At 36.2% G+C, this 22,500-nt stretch overlaps 1 protein-coding gene across 4 annotated transcripts in view; it reads left to right on the top strand.

Annotated features, from left to right (window-relative positions):
* Hk (Hyperkinetic) overlaps positions 1–22,500 on the top strand; it is a 489,203-nt gene that overhangs the window by 119,966 nt on the left and 346,737 nt on the right. For all 4 annotated transcript variants that reach the window (XR_010850478.1, XR_010850481.1, XR_010850477.1 and 1 more), the window contains exon 2: positions 17,317–17,519. The gene's annotated coding sequence lies outside the window, so the exon portion shown is untranslated. The remainder of the gene's footprint in view (positions 1–17,316; positions 17,520–22,500) is intronic.

Here is a 22,500-nt window from a genome sequence, read left to right as displayed (position 1 = left end):
AAAGTATGTCAATGAAGTAAATGGTTATGTGTTTGTGATGTGACTGTACAGTGGAAATGATGTATTAATTAATTTACTGAAACAGAAAATAAATGTGTGGTGCACTGTAGGCATTACTTCAGGGTCTTTGCAGCGTACTTTCGGCTCCTAGCCGCAACCTCTTTCATTCCTTTTGCTGTACCTCCGTTCATATTCTCTTTCTTCCACTTACTCTTCACTCTCTCCTAACAATGGATTCATAGTGCAACTACGAGGTTTTCCCCGTTACACCTTTCAGACCTCTTACTGTCAATTTCCGTTTCAGCGCTGAATGACCTCATAGGTCCCAGTGCTTGGCCTCTGGCCTAAACTCTACATATCTATATTCCCCTTCTATATAGAAGACGCCTTAAAAATGTCCATAACTTTCTTCATAAAAAATGCTTCAACTAATATTTCTTGTCAACCGAAAATCTTGGATTTCTACTCTTGCCTCTGTTTCCCCAGATGCTGAGTTCTGCAAGTTTGCATCGCTGAAGTACCTGCTCTCTTATCGTTCCATGCTCCTTTCCCATTCAGTTGCCCGCCCCGACGGCCTTCGTAGAAGTTCAGTCACACAGACGACATTTGGGAGAACACAAGTTGGAATGAGATAAATGGAAAAAATGGATTAGAACGTTGCTTCTAGAAAGAGCACACTCGAAGTTGGGGTTGGGGGTTAGGGAGGGGGTGGGGGGGGGGAGTGGCACACAAAGAGAAGTTCATCGAGACAGAGACCATCAATAGATAATTGTATCCTTGGAACACTATTTACGAGAATGTGGATCAAAGCCTCGTGGAATAATAATAGCTCTCGTTGCTTCCTGGGACTCTGGCTTTGTGTTTTTGTAAGTTCATTTCTTGTTATTGTTTATTTTTTAATTTCTTATCTCTCTTTCTCTCTCTCTTTTATGTATATATAAGAGAGAAGAGAGAGAGAGAGAGAGAGAGAGAGAGAGAGAGAGAGAGAGAGAGAGAGCTGTTATTGACCTTACGAGTCTCCTAATGGCGTTTGTTGATTACGAGAAGACATTCGAGGGCGTCCACAGTCCAATGTTATGGGAGGGTTCAGGATACATCCACACTTCAGTGAAACATGTCATAAACGCGTGTCGGCAACTTATCGCATGCGTGTCTCAAACAGGTCAAGAATAAGTCAGCGACCGTACGTGGAGAACGAACCTTTTGGCAAAGGTGAGATAATCGTAAGAGTCACTGGTTAGAATTGACAATAAGTTGTTGACTTGTGTTCAACCTCTTTGTGATGTGTATGGGATAAGTTTCCGACATGTTTTTATGACATGTTTCTACTGTGTTTATGACATGTTTCTACTGTTTTATGACATGTTTTACTGTGTTTATGACATGTTTTACTGTGTTTTATGACATGTTTTACTGTGTTTATGACATGTTCCTACTGTGTTTATGACATGTTTCTAATGTGTCTGTGACATTTTTCTACTGTACTTACGACATGTTTCTACTGTGTTTATGACATGTTTCTACTGTGTTTTATGACATGTTTCTTCTACGTTTATATGTTTTACAATGTTTATACATGTTTCTACTGTGTTCATGACAAGTTTTACTGTGTTTATGACATGTTTTACTGTACTTATGACATGTTTGACTGTGTTTATGACATGTTTCTTCTGTGTTTATGACATGTTTATACTACATTTATGACATGTTTCTACTATGTTTATGACATGTTTATACTACATTTATGACATGTTTCTACTATGTTTATGATAATTATGTTTTACTGTGTTCATGACATATGTTACCGTGATGTGTGCGCGATAAGTTGCCGACATGTGAATATGACCTTTTACTGCGGCGTGGGCTGGCGCTTACGTCAGCACAGTGATCCTGTTAAATATGTAAAGCTATTTGAAATCGTCCATGAGAGAAACACCTGCAAATTTAATGTTGATGGGGGTCTTGTCAAGTGGACTTGCAGTAAATTGGGGGTGCTACAGTGTAGAGTAAGGTCACCTTTGCTGTTTGTCCATCTTGTTATTAATTTTAAAATGAACAGAAGTGGCTGAAGACGGAAAATTGACAGGCTTAATTTATATATATATATATATATATATATATATATATATATATATATATATATATATATATATATATATATATATATATATATATATATATAGATGTAGTCTTCATCAGCAAAACACCATCAGGTTTACGAAGCTAGTTTAACAGAATGCATTATGTGTTTGGAGATGGGACTTAAGATAAATCTAAGGCAAACGGAAGAATGAAGATAGACTGTGCACAAAGGGATGAAAAGAGACTAAGATTGAGAAAGTGTTAATGAGGTTGCAGCATTTAGGCATTGAGGAACAATGATATCCAGCTCAGGTTCTCCTGAGGATCCGTAAAATTTGGAATAACCTAGACCGAAGTTGCATGCGAAAGTGAGATTACATAGAAGTCTAGACTGATCCGGATTTCCTCTCTCTCTCTCTCTCTCTCTCTCTCTCTCTCTCTCTCTCTCTCTCTCTCTCTCTCTCTCATGCCTGCAATAGACCAGATTTTTATGATAATGAAACATGTCCACGAAATTCTGTCGATTTGATAATACTAGATGAAGGTGTTAGCTGAGGTCCTGTGAGCATCATAAGATCTGGAAGACCCAGACCTGTATGGTTGAGAACTAAGAGAACGCATGCTGGCGATGAGAGGAGATTTATGAAAGTAAAAGCACAGGAAAGCCGTGCTTGGCGGAATTAAATAGATGCCCTTGGGAGCTGTTAGCCTCGTACTCTCCTTACTCCTGGCTATGGCCAACCACATTTAATTAACTCTCAGTTACAGGGGTGATTACCTAGGTCAAGAAATGGTTAAATGGGTTTCTAATGAAAAAGGATCTAGGTCGTTTCTTCCCGAATGGGATCGATCTTAGGATATTCACTAGGCAGGTGAGGTGAATGACATCGAGTACTGAGTCATATATATATATATATATATATATATATATATATATATATATATATATATATATATATATATATATGTGTGTATATGTGTGTGTGTGTGTGTATAATATATATGTATATATATACATACATTTAAGAAAATAGTAGCTATCTCTCTCTCTCTCTCTCTCTCTCTCTCTCTCTCTCTCTCTCTCTCTCTCTCTCTCTCTCTCTCTCTCTAAGTTATTCCTATAAAATGCACAAGAATCATAGTTATGAAATTTTGTTTGAGTAGTGAGATGGGCATAGTTAAGAATATTTTGCACGAGTCTGTAACTGTATAGACAGTTTCCGAGTGTTTATGCATGAACTGAAACGTGAGTCTGAATACTTGACCTTGATACGTGTAGGGGTACAGACCCAATTGGCATTTTTCCTTTTTTTTTTTTTTTTGGTATTTTTCGTACGGTAGCCAGATTGGGTCCTTTTTATACATGTTGGGGAATTGGTAATTTTACTCCATTATCTAACTATTGGAGTGGTATTTCATGCCTTGCCTATGATCGTTTGGATGTCCATGCTGAGAGTAATCAGCTGTTCCACAGTTTCCAGCTTTGCTTTTGCAAGCTCGTGGGTGCTTGTGGTATACTTTGGGTTTCCAGTGTTGTACAGAAATTCCTAGATTGCGGTCGTGAAGGTCTGATGATTGATTTTGACTTTTAAGTGCTGTTTTTGGCCGTGCTAATTATGGTGCCCTAGTTTTCGAAATTGGACAGTTTGGAACTGGGAAGAATTTCCTTGTATTATCACTGAATTTTTAGCTAATTGATAGTTTCTGATGGGCACCATAGTGATTGCAGGAGATAGTTTTTGATGGGCACTTTAGTGACGGCAGGAAAAAGTTTTTGATGGGCATTTTAGTGACGGCAGGAAATAGTTTTTGATGGGCACTTTAGTGACTGCGGGAAATAGTTTTTGATGGGCACTATAGTGATTGCAGGAGATAGTTTTTGATAGGCACTATAGTGACTGCAGGAAATAATTTTTGATGGGCACTATAGTGATTGCAGGAGACAGTTTTTGATGGGCATTATAGTGACTTCAGGAGACAGATTTTGATGGGTTCTGTTTTGACTGCAGGAAAGCAATCTCTGGTGTACCTCAAGATAGTGTTCTTTGTTCGCTACTGATTATGTTGTTGACACATCAAATTTGGTCTGGATTAGAAAATTAGTTGGTTGCTTATGCAGATGATCCTACTCTCTTTGCCTCGACCCCATCTCCTGATTACAGACCTCTGTATAGTTACAGATTCTCTTAAAAGAGTGCAACTGCGAGGTTTTCTCCTGGTTACACCTTTCAAACCTTTTACTGTCAATTTCCCTTTCCGCGCTGAATGACCTCATAGGTCCTAGCGCTTGCCTTTGGCCTAAATTCTCTATTCAGTTCAATTCAACAAAACTGAACTCCAACAAAAGGATCTTTCTAGATAGTGACCCCCAAGGGTTTTCGGGGGTCGTTATCTAGGACTAAAAATCCCTGGGGGTCATTATCTTTAGGATATTTACAGTCTTTTGTTTATGTTATTACGGTAATCCCCAACGGGCCTTGTACTAAACACGCCGCGAAGGTGGATACACACCGGGTTAAAACCCTTGGGGGTCGCTATCTAGGAAAGATCCCAATGAAATTTAAAATATGATTGTTAGCAGTGTTAGGACAAAGAGTTTTCACCACCTCCCCTTCTCCTACCTGGCCCCCCTCAGATTTTTTTCACTACTTAAACACACTCAAAATTCCAAGCGTCATTCTTGAATGGAAACTCACTTATGAGGAACACCTCTGGTCTATCTATTCTTCAGTTACACAAAAATACTGGAATGCTGAGGAAATATTTTAAGACTTCTGAAGAACTTTCAAGAAGAAATGTTTTAATTCTTCAAATCTTAAAGCACTGGATAACAACTAATAAGACTTTCATATTAAATTTCTTCTTCCAGATCTTAGTAAGTACTGATATCTGCTACTAATTTCGGTTAGCTCATTGTTCGTGCTTTATAAAATCTCTTTTCAGTCTTCTGTCCTCCCTCAGATCTTAAAAAACTACTGAGGCTAGAGGGCTGCAATTTAGTATGTTGATCATCCACCCTCCGATCATCAAACATACCAAATTGCAGCCCTCTAGCCTCAGTAGTTTTCATTTTAATTGAGGCTAAAGTTAGCCACGATCGTGCGTCTGGCACCGCTATGGGTGCCGACAACTCATGCCACCACTGGGCCGTTGCTGAAAGTTTCATGGGCCGCGGCTGAGAGTTTCATGGGCCATGGCTGAGAGTTTCATACAGCATTATACGCTGTACAGAGAGCAGCTGAGAGTTTCATACAGCATTATACGCTGTACAGAAAACTCGATTACTCCGAAGAAACTTCGGCGGATTTTTAACTTGTTTACTTTTGATTATCCTTTGCATTCAGATCTCCCCAGACTAGGATACCATCCACAACGTAATACCAGATACGCATTTAATTCCAACATTCTTGCCTATTCTTTTGTGACCAATTAATGAAATGATCTTCCCTACTTGTGTAGCTGAATCTATGGAACATCACAAGTTCAAATTTGGTGCAAATGTATGTTGACTGAACTGGTTCATTATTTTACCTCATCTGGTTTTGTTGTTATTTATTCTCTACTTCTGCTTTCTCCTATAAGGGCTCTTAGGCTTGTAGCATTTTGCTTTTCCAATTAAGTTTTGGCTTGACTAATGATAATAATAACAGGGCAGGTGTATAATTCACTACTTAGGCCACCAAAGGCTCACAGCATTTAACGGTACGTGCCCAGACCACTCCGTCCTCGATCGGAATCTCTCGCTAGCGAGACTCGCAGGCTATCACTGACATCAACAAAGAAAATAAAGAAATAGGTGCTACTTTGGCTTGTTATATACACCGTTTTCTCTATTGTATGGTCGACAAATTATATTAATAAACGATATCTTTGATTCCCGAGGGGCTAGTACTAAACACGGCGTCCCATTGAGCTTCCGCCATGTTGAGAACTAGCACTTCGGAGGCGACGCGTAGATAACAAGCCAAAGTATCACCGAGAAAGAAATGTCTGATCTGGACTCTGGTGTGAACTCATCCTTTCAGCGTCGTTGGTCGGAATTTCGATAAAATCGAAGGTTCTAATAATTGTTTGCCTTTATACCAAGAGACAGTTGTTACAGATCACAATCTTATTAATATTCAATATACAGAGTAACGCATATAGCCTTTCTATTTACGGGACATCTGTGTTAAACCCAATCGCTCAACGAAATCGTCTCGAGTTGCCATTTGCCCTTTTAGACATACACCGTCGTTTGTTTTTGTTGTTGTTGTTCTTGCACTGGCATTTCACCTACGTGAGGGTACTAGGGAAACTGTTGCAAAGGGTCGCCAACGTCGTGCGAAGCCCTTGGCACCGATTCGGAAGAACTACAGGCGAAGGAATTCCTCCGAAAAGTGGAGGAATTTGGCAACTCTTTTGAGACATTCCTCCCTCCCTCCATGTTTTTTTGTTACGTGCCGACGCTAGAGAAGTGACGTCTTCCTCTGGAAGTGTTAGAGGCGGTACTGTGGTTTTGACGATGCGAAATGCCGTCGATTCCTGGGAAGCAGTACTTTAGATTTATGTTACTTATATACCTCTTTTAATGCTTTGACTTTTGATTATAATTAGCCAATGAAACCTTGTAGGTCTGACGATGCGAACGTAGATTATTACGAAGCAGTACTTTAGATTTATATAACTTGTATACGGTATACCTCTTTTAATGCTTTGATTGGATTATACTTGGCCAATGAAACCCCAAGGACATTATTAGCTATTGAAGTCAATAGCATTTTGCATCATGTTTGCGGCACCAATTCGGTCCTTTCTAGCCAAAACAAGCACGGTACTGCGATTCAGAAACACAGAATCGCAGTGAATTCCACATCCTGGGAGTGAAGGGTATGAATGCCTCATTAAACCAATAATTGACCATTGGGTTTGGCAACTTGGTATAATTTTGAACGCTCATCTGTGTATCGGGTAATGTGTACAGCTGCCTAATTTCGTGGGTTAATTGTTTGTACGTCCAATTTTGTTTTTGTGGTTTGACGTTACAGTATCAGGACTTATATTGAATTTATTTGTTGATTCGTATTTATTTACGAAATGGTTTGTTGAAATCCATTTCCTTTCTTGGTTTCCAAGGTTTGGAGGGTGTTTGATATTGTGAAAATTAGAGGCTTTTTAAACTCGTCAAATAATAATAATAATAATAATAATAATAATAATAATAATAATAATAATAAATACGTCTGCCTGGATGTATTCACTGGCTCAATAATATTAATAATAATAATAATAATAATAATAATAATAATAATAATAATAATAATAATAATAATAATACTTCTGCCTGGATGTATTTACTGGCACAGTGATAATAATAATAATAATAATGATAATATTTATTAATAATAATACGTCTGTCTGGATGTATTTACAGTTACAGTAATAAATAATAATAATAATAATAATACTTCTGTTTGGATGCATTCACTGGCGCAAAAATAATAATAATAATAATAATAATAATAATAATAATAATAATAATAATAATACTTCTGTCTGGATGTATTTACTGGCACAGTAATAATAATAATAATAATAATAATAATAATAATAATAATAATAATAATAATAATACGTCTGCCTAGATGCATTCATTGGCACAGTGGTAATAATAATAATAATAATAATAATAATAATAATAATAATAATAATAATACTTGTCTGGATGTATTTACTGGCACAGTGATAATAATAATAATAATAATAATAATAATAATAATAATAATAATAATAATAATAATAATAATAATAATAATGCGTCTACCTAGATAATTTACCGGCATGACTTTGAAAGGTATTCGGAGTCTATATTGCTCCGGTCTCCCAGCTAATGGACAACTTTCTCCGTCTCCAGGCCAGAAAAGAAAATCCGAAAGAAGGAGAAACGATTTATGCGTGGAGGCGAAGAGAAGAACGCAACGCAAGAGAGAAACTTCGATAAATAAAGTGTGGTTCACTGAAGAAGCGGTCCTGCATTGTCGTCTTTCAGGGAACTGGCTTCAGCGCCTCTCTCTCTCTCTCTCTCTCTCTCTCTCTCTCTCTCTCTCTGTATATATATACATATATATATATATATATATATATATATATATATATATATATATATATATACATATATATATTATGTGTGTGTGTACATCTGAATGTGCAAATAATTTATATAAATCATGTTATAATATATACTTATACAAAGATATATGTATATATATGTGTGTGTATATATGTATATCTATACACGTACATATATATATATATATTATATATACACTATATATGTATAATATTTGTACATACATAAATAAATATATATATATATATATATATTTATGTGTGTGTGTGTGTTCGTGTAGAAAGACATAACGTTTGCTCGAGAGATGGACAGCAAAACATCCATCACATTATTATGAAATATCAACCAGTCACTTCTCACTCTTGCCTTAAAGAAAAATAAACACGTAATATTTATAAAAAAAGAAAAACAAAAATATTTTATAAACGCCGTTTCAGTGTCGTCCTGATTCCCCATTTCACTTAAACCCCCCCCTTTTTCGTCTGTCGGCAAAAAAAAAAAAAAACCTCCGGATGCGAAACTTTCAGTATATATATCGGATTGTGAATAAACTCGGCAATATCTCCGGCCTCATTTGCATGAGGAAGGAATGTCCCTGTGGAACTTGACGGAGAGAGAGAGAGAGAGAGAGAGAGAGAGAGAGAGAAACAGAAACAGATAGAGAGAGAGAGAGAGAGAGAGGCGGGGGAAGGGGGGAGTTGGACCGGGGTAGGGGAGGAGCTACAGTGTAAATCTTCTGCCTGAGTTGTGTCTGGGAATTTCATGGCTGGAAAAAATGAATGGGAGTCTCTTTTTGGTTTTTGACAGTTTTATGAGCATTAGTTTCTGTGGCGACGCTTGTTTTATATGTCTATGTGTGAGTGTATATAAATATATATGTATATATATATATATATATATATATATATATATATTTATATACTTAATAGAAATTTCATAATCCATTCGGTCTGACTACAATATTCTCCGCATAACTTATAATGTCCATCAAAAAGAAGAGGTCTTGATGTCCATCTGGTGCAAGCAAGCCTCTCTCTCTCTCTCTCTCTCTCTCTCTCTCTCTCTCTCTCTCTCTCTCTCTCTCTCTCTCTCTCTCTCCAAGGAATGCTTCGACTCTAGAAGTGTAAGATGCAGAGAGCTGGGGAGATTTGACATCCAGTACGACGAGAGAGAGAGAGAGAGAGAGAGAGAGAGAGAGAGAGGGGGATGTAGGTAATTCAAGCGAACGTTTGCGTGATAGAACCGAATGGAGAAGGGGGAGAATGCGTGAAGTGAATTTAGAGAGCAGAAGTAGGGGGCAGACCCACTTGCACGAGGGCTTTTTTTCAAGGGGTCAGATAGTTTGATTTGTAAATGGGTATTTGGTTTCACAGGGTGTTAGTACAGAGCTCATTTTGCAATATATATATATATATATATATATATATATATATATGTTTGCATTATATATATATATGTGTGTGTTTGCTTGTGTATGTACATATACGTATGTGTGTATACAAATAAACTCCAGCTCTAACTCACTGATCCTCTTTTAAAGTCTCAAAGTGCAAACACAATTCACTTGGTAATATTTTTGGTGTAACAAGCTTTTATCATATGTTTTATCGTAACGCCATTTTTCGTACAAGTATTCCTGAAGATTTCACGAGCGTTCTCGTTCTTGAAACTGAGACGTTTCCGATTATTTGAAGGGCAAGCGGAGGGTCGATAGAGGGAGAGAGAGAGAGAGAGAGAGAGAGAGAGAGAGAGAGAGAGAGAGAGAGAGAGAGAGAGAGAGAGAGGGTGGGAATGCAAACAAGAGAAAGAGAGAGAGAGACATTTTATGACATTATTCAAGGAATCATTATTATAATTGGGCGACATCTAAATCTTAAGCACACAGATTCATAATAGAGAGAGAGAGAGAGTAAATCAAGCTTAGACTTTCACATGCACATAGACATATCTTTAAGAGAGAGAGAGAGAGAGAGAGAGAGAGAGAGAGAGAGAGAGAGAGAGAGAGAAAGAGTAAAACAAGCTTAGAGTGTCACATGCATACACATTCCTTTAAGAGAGAGAGAGAGAGAGAGAGAGAGAGAGAGTCTGCAACTGGAATCTTTGGCTAATGTCATCCGAGTTAAATGTCGAAATCCCGGGAACATTCTTTTCCTTTAACCTTTAAAATTCTGGCATTTATTTTCTCTATTTTTTCATTCATTTATGGAGTTTATTGCTATTTTTTTTTTTTAAATTATGGGTTCGTTCATTTCACCAGTAAATTCGATAAATCTGGATATTTAGGTAGTGGAAATTTTAACTCGGTCGAATTCTGGAATTCATTGCTCTAAGTAATTCCTGGAATTTATTGCTATGTAGATATTTTGGAAATTATTGCCTTGTTTGCTTTCTGGAATTTATTGTTCCAAGTAAATTCTTGAATTTACAGCTTCGTTTAGGTTCAAAAATTTATTGCTTTGTGTAAATTCTTAAATTTATTGTTCGGTATACCTTCTGGAATTTATTGCTCCAAGTAAATTGCGGAATTTATTGCTCCAATTAAAATTGGAATTTATTCCTCCAAGTAAATTCTGGAATTTATTGCTGTAATTAAAGGTGGAATTTATTATTTCGGTTAAATTCCGGAATTTATTGCTGGTCTGGAATTTATTGTATTTCTTTGTATTCTGGATTTATTGCCTTAGTGTTAGACAGTCCAATGTGTTGCCTTTCAAATTGTGGCTTGAACTGTAGTCATTGGGTTTGAGAATTTGTTGCTCTGTAAACTCTGGGATTTATTGCTAAATAACTTCAGGAATTTAATGTTCATAGTAAAGTCCTGTTATTCATTGCCTTGTAAGTGCAGAATTTATTGCCTTTTCATTGAAAATGGTGGTATTTATCACATTTTCCTTGGAAATTTGATAATATACGTTTCCCTTTGATGTTGACTGATCATTAGTGATCATTATAATATAAAATTTTGAGATTTATTGAGCTCTTAAATCAGCGGTTCTTATTCTTTTTATTACCACGCCCCCTCCACGCCCCCCTTGCATCTATGAGTAAAATTCCCTCCCAGATTTTGCATTTTTCATAAGCTTCTGAATATTAGTTTCTCACTCTTGTTAAGAGAATAACGAATATAATTAGAGAATTTTTCATTTTTCCATAGGGCTCTCGCCTCCCCTGGAAATTGCTGTCCCCCTAGGGGGGAGAGCCCCCAAGGTTGAGAACCACTGTCTTAAATACTGTCTTTTTGACTTACCAGTTCAGACTGCTTTATTTTTCCTTTTAGCAGTCGCTGTCCGATTCGTTGCATTTTTTGGCATTCGGCGGAAAAATATTGATATATTTGAATGTTTCCCTGAATAAGAAATTTAATTCCTTCTCTCAGTTTGTCTCCCGTAACTACTCGCATTTCCGATTGCATCGTATATCTCATTTCGGTACTTTCATTTGTGGTCTCAGGGTTTTATCTAACTACAGCCATTCCTCAACTCCTTGTATGTCTCGAATAACTATTTTCATTTGTCATCTCATTGCCTATCTCATCTCAGTACTTTCATTTGTCGACTCATTGCTTATCTCATCTCACTACTTTCATTTCTCATCTCATTGTGTATCTCACATAACTCCTTTCATTTCCGATCTCGTTGTGTTTCTCATTTAACTTTTCTCATTTCTCATCTCTTTGTACATCTCATCCAACTACTTTCATTTCTCATCTCATTTTATTCTTGCATTACTACTTTCATTTCCGATCTCATTGTATATCTCATTCAACTACTTTCATTTCTCAAATCTTTGTATATCCCACCTAACTACTTTCATTTCTCGTCTCATTGTACATCTTATCTCACTTCTTTCATTTCTCATCTCATTGTGTATCTCCTCCAACTGCTTTCATTTCTCATCTCATTGTATATCATATAACTCCTGTCATTTCCGATCTCATTTCTCATCTCTTTGTATATCTCATCTAACTACTTTCATTTCTCATCTCATTGTGTATCTCCTCCAACTACTTTCATTTCTCATCTCTTTGTATATCTCATCTAACTACTTTCATTTCCCATCTCATTGTATATCTCATCTAACTACTTTCATTTCTCAGCTCATTGTATATCTGATCCAACTACTTTCATTTCTCATCTTATTGCATATCTCATCCAACTACTTTCATTTCTCATCTCATTGTATATCTCATCCAACTACTTTCATTTCTCATCTCATTGTATATCTCATCTAACTACTTTCATTTCTCATCTCATTGTATATCTCATCCAATTACTTTCACTTCTCATCTCATTGTATATCTCATCTAACTACTTTCGTTCCCGATCTCATTGTATTTCTCATTTAACTTCTCTCATTTCTCATCTCATTGTATATCTCATCCAACTACTTTCATTTCTCATCTCATTGTACATCTCCCATAATTCCTTTCATCTCCATCTCATTGCGACCACGCGTTCTGACTCGGTGACTGGCTTCGATGACCTAATAATAACAATGATAACTCCTTCAAAATACTCTGTCTCATCCTTGCCACCTATCCATCTTCTCTAACTACTTTTCCACGTCCAACTTCTTTAATCTGTCTATTGCTGCTCTTCCCCTCTGTCTTTCCAAAAAGAAAGGTTAAGTAGAAATAATTGATAACTCCGGTTCTGTTAAATGTCAGGGCTCCAGTGGACTCTTCTTTGTCTTGCGGTGATGCCGCGGCTGTGAGAGCTGTGTCTGTGATTCAGGTTTCTGCTGAATAGTTGTCTTTCAAATATAGGGGTCAGTTTTCTGTTGCCTTTCTCTTTGAATAGGCTGAAAGATTCTGTTAGAAAGAATCTGTTGTTGTTGTTATTATTATTATTATTATTATGCAGAAGATTTACCCTTGTGGTAATGCCATGGCTGTGAGTTTTGTCTGTATTTAAAGTGTCTTTAAATAGGCAGAAAGATTCTATTAGAAAGACTGTGATATTATTATTATTATTATTATTATTATTATTATTATTATTATTATTATTATTATTATTATTATTATTATTATTATTATTATTATTATTATGCAGAAGATGAACCCTATTCATATGGTACAAGCCCACCACAGCGGCCATTGATTTGAAATTCAATCTTCTGAAGAATATTATGGTGCTTATTTGAAAGAATTAACAGAAGGTAATGGGAAATACAGAAAGTAGTTAATGTTTTTGATATGTTAACTCTCTCGATGGCTCAATGGTCAAAGTCACTGTTTATTGTCGTTTCTAATCCAGGCACCGGTTCGAATCCTGCATGTGACGAGTTTCCTTATAAATATGATGAGAGATATTACTTAAATCGCTTGAGATTCAAGGTAACTTATTTGCCTATTATTTTACAAAGTAGGAAGGAGGTGTTAGGTCCAGTCCGTGTCTTAGAAATAATGTCTGTAATATGTGTTGATTTTGTAAAAAGTAGGACTAAGGAAGTCTTTGTAAAAGCGGGTAGCAGGTCAGTTCTGCATCTTGCTTTCGCTGAAATGAGATAGTAGGAATCTCTTGACATATCTTCTTGCTTTGCAGTATCATAAGTGAAGTATTTTATCAGCTATGAAGCGAGGCAGAAAGCATCTTATCATTTACTAAATATGCTGTATTAAAACCTAAAGAGCCACTTGAGTATATTTACAGAAAATACCTTGTTATTTATTCCAATATATAAAAAAGCTGAAACTGGATTAAATCTATTTTTGTCTTAGAAATAAGGTCTGGCTGATCTCTTAATGCTCTTGTGAGTGGGAAGGAAAGGGTCTGATATGTGTTCCGATTTCTTAGAAAAAAAAAGTAGAGGTGAACTTTGTTCTTTGACACCTTCTGATTAAAGCTGAAGAGATATTTTTAATATTAAGTTAGATTTGAAACCTTATTAAAGGCTGTAGGTTGATATATTTGATTTGAAATGAAGGAATGATCAGTTGCCTATATATTTTATAATTAATAATACTAATAATGATGATAATGATAATAATAATAATAGAATTATGATACTTGTTTGTAAACGGAGTCAAATTGGCTAATCCAGAAGCGGTTAACCACATACCCTTTTCTAGCCCAGGCCCGAAAAATGCTAACGAGAGGAATGGGGTAGGAAGAATGATGATGCTAATGTCCTTACCTATTATTATTATTATTATTATTATTATTATTATTATTATTATTATTATTATTATTATTACTGACTCATACCTTAGGAAAAAGCGTCACAGGGCTAATCGCGAGACTGAATTGCTTGTGTGTGGAGAGACAATAAAACAGGAAATATCAAATAAATTATTAATATATATATATATATATATATATATATATATATATATATATATATATATATATATATATATATATTTATGTATATATATATACACATAAATACATACAAATAAACGTCAATACAAGTCTTGAATACATGAGGTTATGAAGCTTTGTTCATCAAAAACAGGTATACAAATTATTGAACGTATGGACGTCGACATAAGTAACAAATCGACAAGACCATTAAGAAGTTCATAGTAGGAGAATGGAAGACTATTGAAAGACTACTGTTTACTATGCAATGTGACAGTGTTCCCCCCTCAACAGAAAGCGGTCATTCACGCTCAGTCACCATTCAAAGAAAGAAAGAAACATCAAGATAGCGACACCTAGTAGGACCTAGTAGCAACCAGTAGGACCAGGCGAAAGAGTCATCAACACGACGATTAGAATTCGCCGTGGAAAAAGGAAACGCTTGACAGTTAACTTCTCTTAGTCATGTTGCGAATAGTTGGCATCGAGTTGTGACATGCCTCCTCGCTGACTGTATGTCAGACAAGTAGGAAGAAGGAAGAAGACGAATAAGGAGGGAAAGGAATCGATTAAAAGGAAGTGGGGAAAATGGAAATGATAAATGAGAGGGATGACAATGACTTCAAAGTTGAATCCTTGTATCTCAAAGGTGTTTATGTGGAATTGACGTTCATTTTCATACGGAATTCGACCTTGTCTTCTGTTTTCCCAGGTTCGTGCACCCTTTCCGTCTTCTGTAAAAGAAAACTATTGAGGCGACTTTTTGTCTGTCTGTACGCCATCAGATCTCAAAAGCTACCGAGGCTAGAGGGCTGCAAATTGTTATGTTGATCATCCACCCTCCGTTCATATTCTCATTCTTCCGTCTTACTGTCCACCGTCTCCTAAGTGTCGTTTCATAGTGCGGCTGCGAGGTTTTCCCTCCTTTTGCGCCTTTCAAATTTCACCTTTCAGTTTCAGTTTCATTTCAGTGCGGAACGATCTCATAGGTCCCAGGGCTTGGCCCGCGACCTAAATTTGATATCCCACTCCATTACTCCTGTTGAATGCGCAAGTATGTTTGCAGTCTGAAAATGATGCCCCAGTTTAAATGAGAACGTATTAAATGACCGCGTTTTAATGCTGTTTCAATGACAGCATTTGAGTAAATGCTGTCAACTTGCATCCCTCCTTCTACGCCTTCTACGGCGTACCTTTTGAAACCATCGGATATTATCATCCAGTAACTATGCCAAACAATTTTTAATTCCAACGCCGTTAAATGAATGCATTTCAGTGCCGACATTTATTCAGTGACCGAATTTGAATGCCAACCTATTATTAAATGACAGAATTTTTATTAGATTATAAAATTAAGTGGCAACCGATTTTAACTTTACTCTATTTTAAGGTCGGTCGTTCATTTCTTGAAATACTTGTAATATTAAAATATTACTGTGCTATTTTAATTTTGAAACCAACAATTTATTACATGACAGAATTTCAAAGCGAACAGATATCAGAAAACTGAATTTTAAAACCAGCTTGTATCAAATGACTGAATTTTAGTGTCAAAAGACACTAGACAAGCTATTTGTAACGCCAGCAGATCAATTGAATGACTCACTAGACGATCCTGAAAAATTTCAAATTATACATACATACATACATACACACATACACACACACACATTTATATTATTATCTTTTCTCTCAAAATTTTATTTCTATAATAGATTTTAGATTTTTCCCATTTTTATATTTCTCATTTATGTTGTTGTTATCCAAATCTTCAATATTTATTTAAATATTTTTCATGGGTGGGGCACGTGCCCAGGTGCCCTGCCCCCTCCCCGGATCCACTAGTGGAATGACTCAACATTAATGCCAACAGACCACTGCATGACCTCATTGTAATGCCAACATATTATTAAACAATTGGGTTTTAATGCTAAAAGTTTGAAAGGAACTTGTTCTAATGCCAGCAATCAAATGAGTGAATTTTGATGCAGAGTGTACAAAGACTATTTTAAGCGTCAGTGTATATTATATGTTAATGCTAACGTGTTAAATGACTATGTTTTAATGCTAAAATTAATTAGTTGTATTTCAGTGATAATATATTAAGTGACTGTATTTTATTACTAAAGTTAAATGACCGCATCTCAGTGCTCATATATAGAATTATTTTATTTTATGGCTAAAATAAAATTATTGTATTTTATTAGTAAAGGTAAATGATCTCATCTTAGCTCTAATATGTAAAATTATTTTATTTTATAGCTGAAATTCGAATATTATATTTTATTACCAGAGCTAAATTATCTCATCTTAGCTCTGATATATAAAATTATTTTATTTTGTGGCTAGAATTAAATTGCAGTTTTTTATTACTGAAAGTAACTGACCTTATCTCAGTGCTAATATATAAAATTGTTTTATTTTATGGCTGAAATTCAAATATTATATTTTATTACCAAAGCTAAATGATCTCATCTTAGCTCTGATATATAAAATTATTTTATTTTGTGGCTAGAATTAAATTGCAGTTTTTATTACTAAAGGTAAATGACCTCATCTCAGTGCTAATATATAAAATTATTTTGTTTCATGGCTGAAATTCAAATATTATATTTTATTACCAAAGCTAAATGATCTCATCTTAGCTCTGATATATAAAATTATTTTATTTTGTGGCTAGAAATAAATTGCAGTTTTTTATGACCTCATCTCAGTGCCAATATATAAAATAATTTTATTTTACGGCTAAAATTAAATGACTGAATTGTAATGCAGAAAGACCTCCGAATAACTTCTTCTTCTTCCTCTCTCCCTCCCGAACAGGTAGTGTCGTCGAAACCTGTAGTGGCGAGTGTGTCAATCGAACCTTAGCCGTCCATCACTCCCTGTACAACACTCGTACAACAAGCAAAACAAAACTACAACAACAAGATGTTGAGCGCTGCTATGGGCGGGTCGGCCCGCCTCAGCCAACCCGATGTGCGCAGTCCTATGTTCTCCAACCCCGAGCAGCGGGAAGACCCCAGGTAAATTTCGACAGTTGACCCCCCCTGTGTGTGTTTATGGTTGACCTTGACCTCTGATGACCTTTTTTCAAGTTTTTTTAGTTAGTCTGTGCAGTACAAGAGTTGTAGAGTATGCTAGATTAGTCGTCGTTTATTTTTGTGTGTGTTTAGGTATGGTATTTTTTAGCGTGACTGTACGCTTTTAGTTATTTTTAGTTATTGTGTGTCATCATACACTAGAATACTTTACTAGGTGCCTGGCACTGTTCTAGTTATTTTTAGTTAGTATGTGTCATCATACACTAGAATACTAACTAGGTGTCTGCATAGAATATATTTAGTTAGATTTTCTTTATACAAATCTGTGTAGCAACAAATCCACAGTTACGTTACAGTAAAAATATATATTTAAAAAATAACTATATTTGTACAGGTTTGTTTCTCGCGATACTATGAGCATTTTTAACAAGTCTATGTACACTGTTTAGTTATTTTTACTTAATATCTCGATGTTAGACTACTAATTATCCATAGATCGCATAGTACAAGTCTATGCACACACTTTCTTTATGTAGCCTTATTTAGTAAAAGACTTTTTAACTATTATTTACCTAACATAGTTACCCAGTTACTTTCCTATGTTTAGGTAACCTTTCTTAGTGTATCTATGTTCACTACATTCAGTACACTCTAGGTACACTCTATCTAGTAAGCATACATTAGTAAGGTTTATACACTACGTTAAGTAATCCTACTTCATATCTATGTACACTAGATTTATTCAACACTACTTGGTACATGTCTCAGGACGAGTATCAGTGAGAAACTAATTGCCAGCAACTCAAGTTTAATGATTTTACTCATGATACGTAGGACACAACTATGTACACATGCAAGATAGAAAGAGGTTTCATCAGTTTATATAAAGGTGCTTGAGTTTCGTTAGGGACCTTCTATGTACACACAGACAGGGTAAATGAGAAAGGTGTATCCTCTGTACCCCTATGTATAGAAGTTACCTGTATTCAGAATATTGGGCATTCATCTATGTACACTAAGATCCAAGGTGATAACAGTGCTTTCTTATGTTTAGAAGTTATACCCGTACTTAGAATAGTCAGCGTTTATCTATGCACACAGACCAAAGTCAGTTACCTTTAGTTTTTATACATAGCAACTGTCTATGAAACATTGGCCCAAATATTACTTTTCTATGTTGATTTTGTCCTCTGGTTTACAATATGCGTGCCCATAACTACGATAACGTATAAAGAGGCCTTGGTTGTGGATAAAAGTATAAATATACATATGTATACATTCATACAACTAAGGATTATTGTTATATAGTAATATGTGTATACATATACACACAGACGTAGACACGCAGTGCTTAATAAAACACACATACACACTTGTATATGTATTTATATATATGTATACATACATATGTATATTATATATATATATATATATATATATATATATATATATATATATATATATATAATGTATTTATATATGTGTATATATATATATATATATATATATATATATATATATATATATATATATATATAATGGACCCGTGGCCTAGTGGTTAGCGACCACTCTTCGCTACCTACAGACGCGAGTTCGATCCCACGTGGAGAGGGAAAAGTTATGCCCCTGTTGGGCTAAGCAACGAAATATGTACCAGGTGGTCAGTTGACTGCGGACGATCGCAGCTTGGTGATAAAAGTAAATGCTTATCTTTGTCCCCCGCACGCGGATCGATCTCAGGATCTGGAATAAAGTAAACTCTCTCATATATAACTTCCTCAAGTACTTCTGGCTCATTTCGTGTGAAAAAAAGTAAAAAAATACGCCGAAGTTTCTTCGGCGCAATCGAGTTTTCTGTACAGCGTATAATCAAGGCCACCGAAAATAGATCTATCTTACGGTGGTCTCGGTATAATGCTGTTTGAGCCGCGGACCATAAAACTTTAACCACGGCCCGGTTGTGGCCTGGCTTATATCGTTGCCAGACGCAAGATTATGGCTAACTTTAACCTTAAATAAAATAAAACTACTGAGGCTAGAGGGCTGCAATTTGATATGTTTGATGATTGGAGGGTGGATGATCAACATACCAATTAGCAGCCCTCTAGCCTCAGTATTTGTTAAGATCTGAGGGCGGATAGAAAAATTTCGGGCAGAAAAAAGTGCGGACTGAATAAAGTGCGGACAGGAAAAGTGCGGACAGAAAAAGTGCGGACAGAAAAAAGTGCGGACGGACAGACAAAGCCGGCACAATAGTTCCATTCTACAGAAAACTGAAACTAGTCCACGATTTTTAAAATGTCAAAGGTGAATTGTTCCTCATGAACTCAGAGCTAATTATCTCTGTAATGACTTTCTCGTCGTGATTGACGTAATTATGACGTCACGCATGGTCCCCTGATTGACGCAGTTATGACGTCACCGTAATGCCCCGTGACGTCATCGCGTGAAATTTTGCGATGACATTAATGACCGTTCCGCGTCGTCAAGAAAGTATGGCGGAGGTATGTTTGTTGCTCTCTCTCTCTCTCTCTCTCTCTCTCAGCCAGTTGAAGGTATGCTTGTTGCTCTCTCTCAGCCAGTTCTCTCTCTCTCTCTCTCTCTCTCTCTCTCTCTCTCTCTCTCAGCCAGCCGAAGGTATGTTTGTTGCTCTCTCTCTCTCTCTCTCTCTCTCTCTCTCTCTCTCTCTCTCTCTCTCTCTCTCTCTCTCTCAGAGCCAACTTAAAGACGCGAATCTTTTCAGCATTTTTCATTTAAGTTTTTTTGCGATTATTTGGAAATAAAAATCTCTCTCTCTCTCTCTCTCTCTCTCTCTCTCTCTCTCTCTCTCTCTCTCTCTCTCTCTCTCTCTCTCTCAGGACTGGGGTAAAGACGCAAATCTTTGAATCTGTTTCGATAATTTGGAAATAAAAAAAAACATAATTTCTTCTCTCTTTTCCTTTCACGAATTCTAAAAGAAAAAGAAGCCTCTTTCTTCTTTTCGTTCGTTTCAGGAATTCTAAAAGAAAATCTTTCTTTTTTGTTTGTTTCAAGAATTCTGAATAAAAAATCTTCATTCTTCTTTCTGTTCATTTCAGGAATTCTGACAAAAAAATCTACGTTTCAGGAATTCTAAAAAAAATCTTTATTCTTCTTTCTGTTCATTTAAGGAATTCCGAAACAAATCTGTCAGGAATTCTGAACAAAAATCTTCATTCTTCTTTCTGTTCATTTCAGGAATTCTGAAAAAAATCTGTTTCAGGAATTTTGAAAAAAAATCTTCATTTTCCTTTCTGTTCATTTCAGGAATTCCGAAAAAATTACTTTTCAGGAATTCTGAAAAAAAATCTTAGTTTCAGGAATTCTGAAAAAAAAGATTCTTCATTCTTCTTTCTGTTCGTTTCACGAGTTCTTAAAAATAAAAAGAAAAAAATCCGGAATATAAGAAGAACGAGAGAGGGAGAAATTCCCTTGACGAATATAGCAAGCAGGTTGTAATCAGTTTCAGATTTACTATGCGTCTAATTCCTGGTTTCTTGTGCCTCTCTCAACTCGTCTTTCCGTCTCTTGTTCTTTCTGTCTCTCTTTTCTCTCCTTCTTCCCGTCCGTTTATTTTAGCATTTTTCTCCTCTGCGTTCCTTTCCAATTTCTCCCGTCTTCGTTACGCCTTTCGCTATTCCGTCTTTATTCTTGCTTCAACCTCAGGACGAACTCTCTCTCCATTCCTTCTGTATTTTAGCCTTCTACTCCTCTCTATTCCTTTCGCATTTCTCCCATCTTTATTACGTCTTTCTCTATTCCGTCTTTATTCTCCCTTCTGCCCCACCACCACCACCCCCAGGACGAACTTAGCGGCGATGGTAGGTAGGTGGGTAGCTATAGGTAGTTAGGAAAGGTAGGTAGGTAGGTCCCGCCCAATCCCCGCCCGAACTCGAAGGGAGTGGTAACATGGCGTCGCGTGCTAGACGCTCGTTGCAACGGCCCGGGTAAGAACGTCCTATCAAAGTACTCTTGGTTACCAGAGAGTTTATTTACGCTCTTTCGTGGGCATTAACGAGACACTTAGTCGTCCACTTTCCATGGAGTTATTATGAGTTTATTATGACTTTTCGTTATGCTGCGTGTGCGAGTGCGTAGGTACTCTGTATATTTGCGTAAGTATGCGGTGTATGGTGTAAGTGTATGGTATGTGTGTGTATGTGTATATTATATATGCTTGTGTGTATATTATATATGCATACATGTCTATATTGTAAGTCTGTATATTTACCATGGGTGGTTATAAATATACGCTGCATGCGTATATATATATATATATATATATATATATATATATATATATTATATATATATATATATATATATATATATATATATATATATATATATATATATATATATATATATATTTCAGCAGACCACTTTCTTTAGAACTTACAGTTCCTCGTTGGTCGGGTGGGTACCGTTCTCCGCTAGCACTCTGCTGGCCCCGCATTCGATTCTCCGACCGGCCAATGAAGAATTAGAGGAATTAATTTATTTCTGGTGATAGAAATTAATTTCTCGCTGTAATGTGGTTCGGATTCCACAATAAGCTGTAGGTCCCGTTGCTAGGTAACCAACTGGTTCTTAGCCACGTAAAATAAATCTAATCCTTCGGGCCAGCCCTAGGGGAGCTGTTAATCAGCTCAGTGGTCTGGTTAAACGAAGGTATACTTACTTTTTAGAACATACATTGGAATAGGAATATAACAATTAGGCCAAATACCAAGCGCTGGCACCTATGAGGTCATGCAGAGCTGAAAGTAATGTTGGAACAATTGTTGGAAGAGGGCTGAGGAAAGTAAGACGGAAGAAAGAGAATAAGAACGGAGGTACAGTAAAAGGAATGAAAAAGGTTGCAGCTAGGGGCCGAAGGGACGCTGCTAGGAACTTTGAGTATTGCCTACAGTGCACCGCTTAAGGTGTGCTGACGGCACTAACT

This window comes from Macrobrachium rosenbergii, chromosome 45 (genome assembly GCF_040412425.1).
Source record: "Macrobrachium rosenbergii isolate ZJJX-2024 chromosome 45, ASM4041242v1, whole genome shotgun sequence".
Classification (NCBI taxonomy): domain Eukaryota; kingdom Metazoa; phylum Arthropoda; class Malacostraca; order Decapoda; family Palaemonidae; genus Macrobrachium; species Macrobrachium rosenbergii.
The sequence above is the reverse complement of the archived record's forward strand: the minus strand, read 5'-3'. Positions and strand labels throughout refer to the sequence as shown.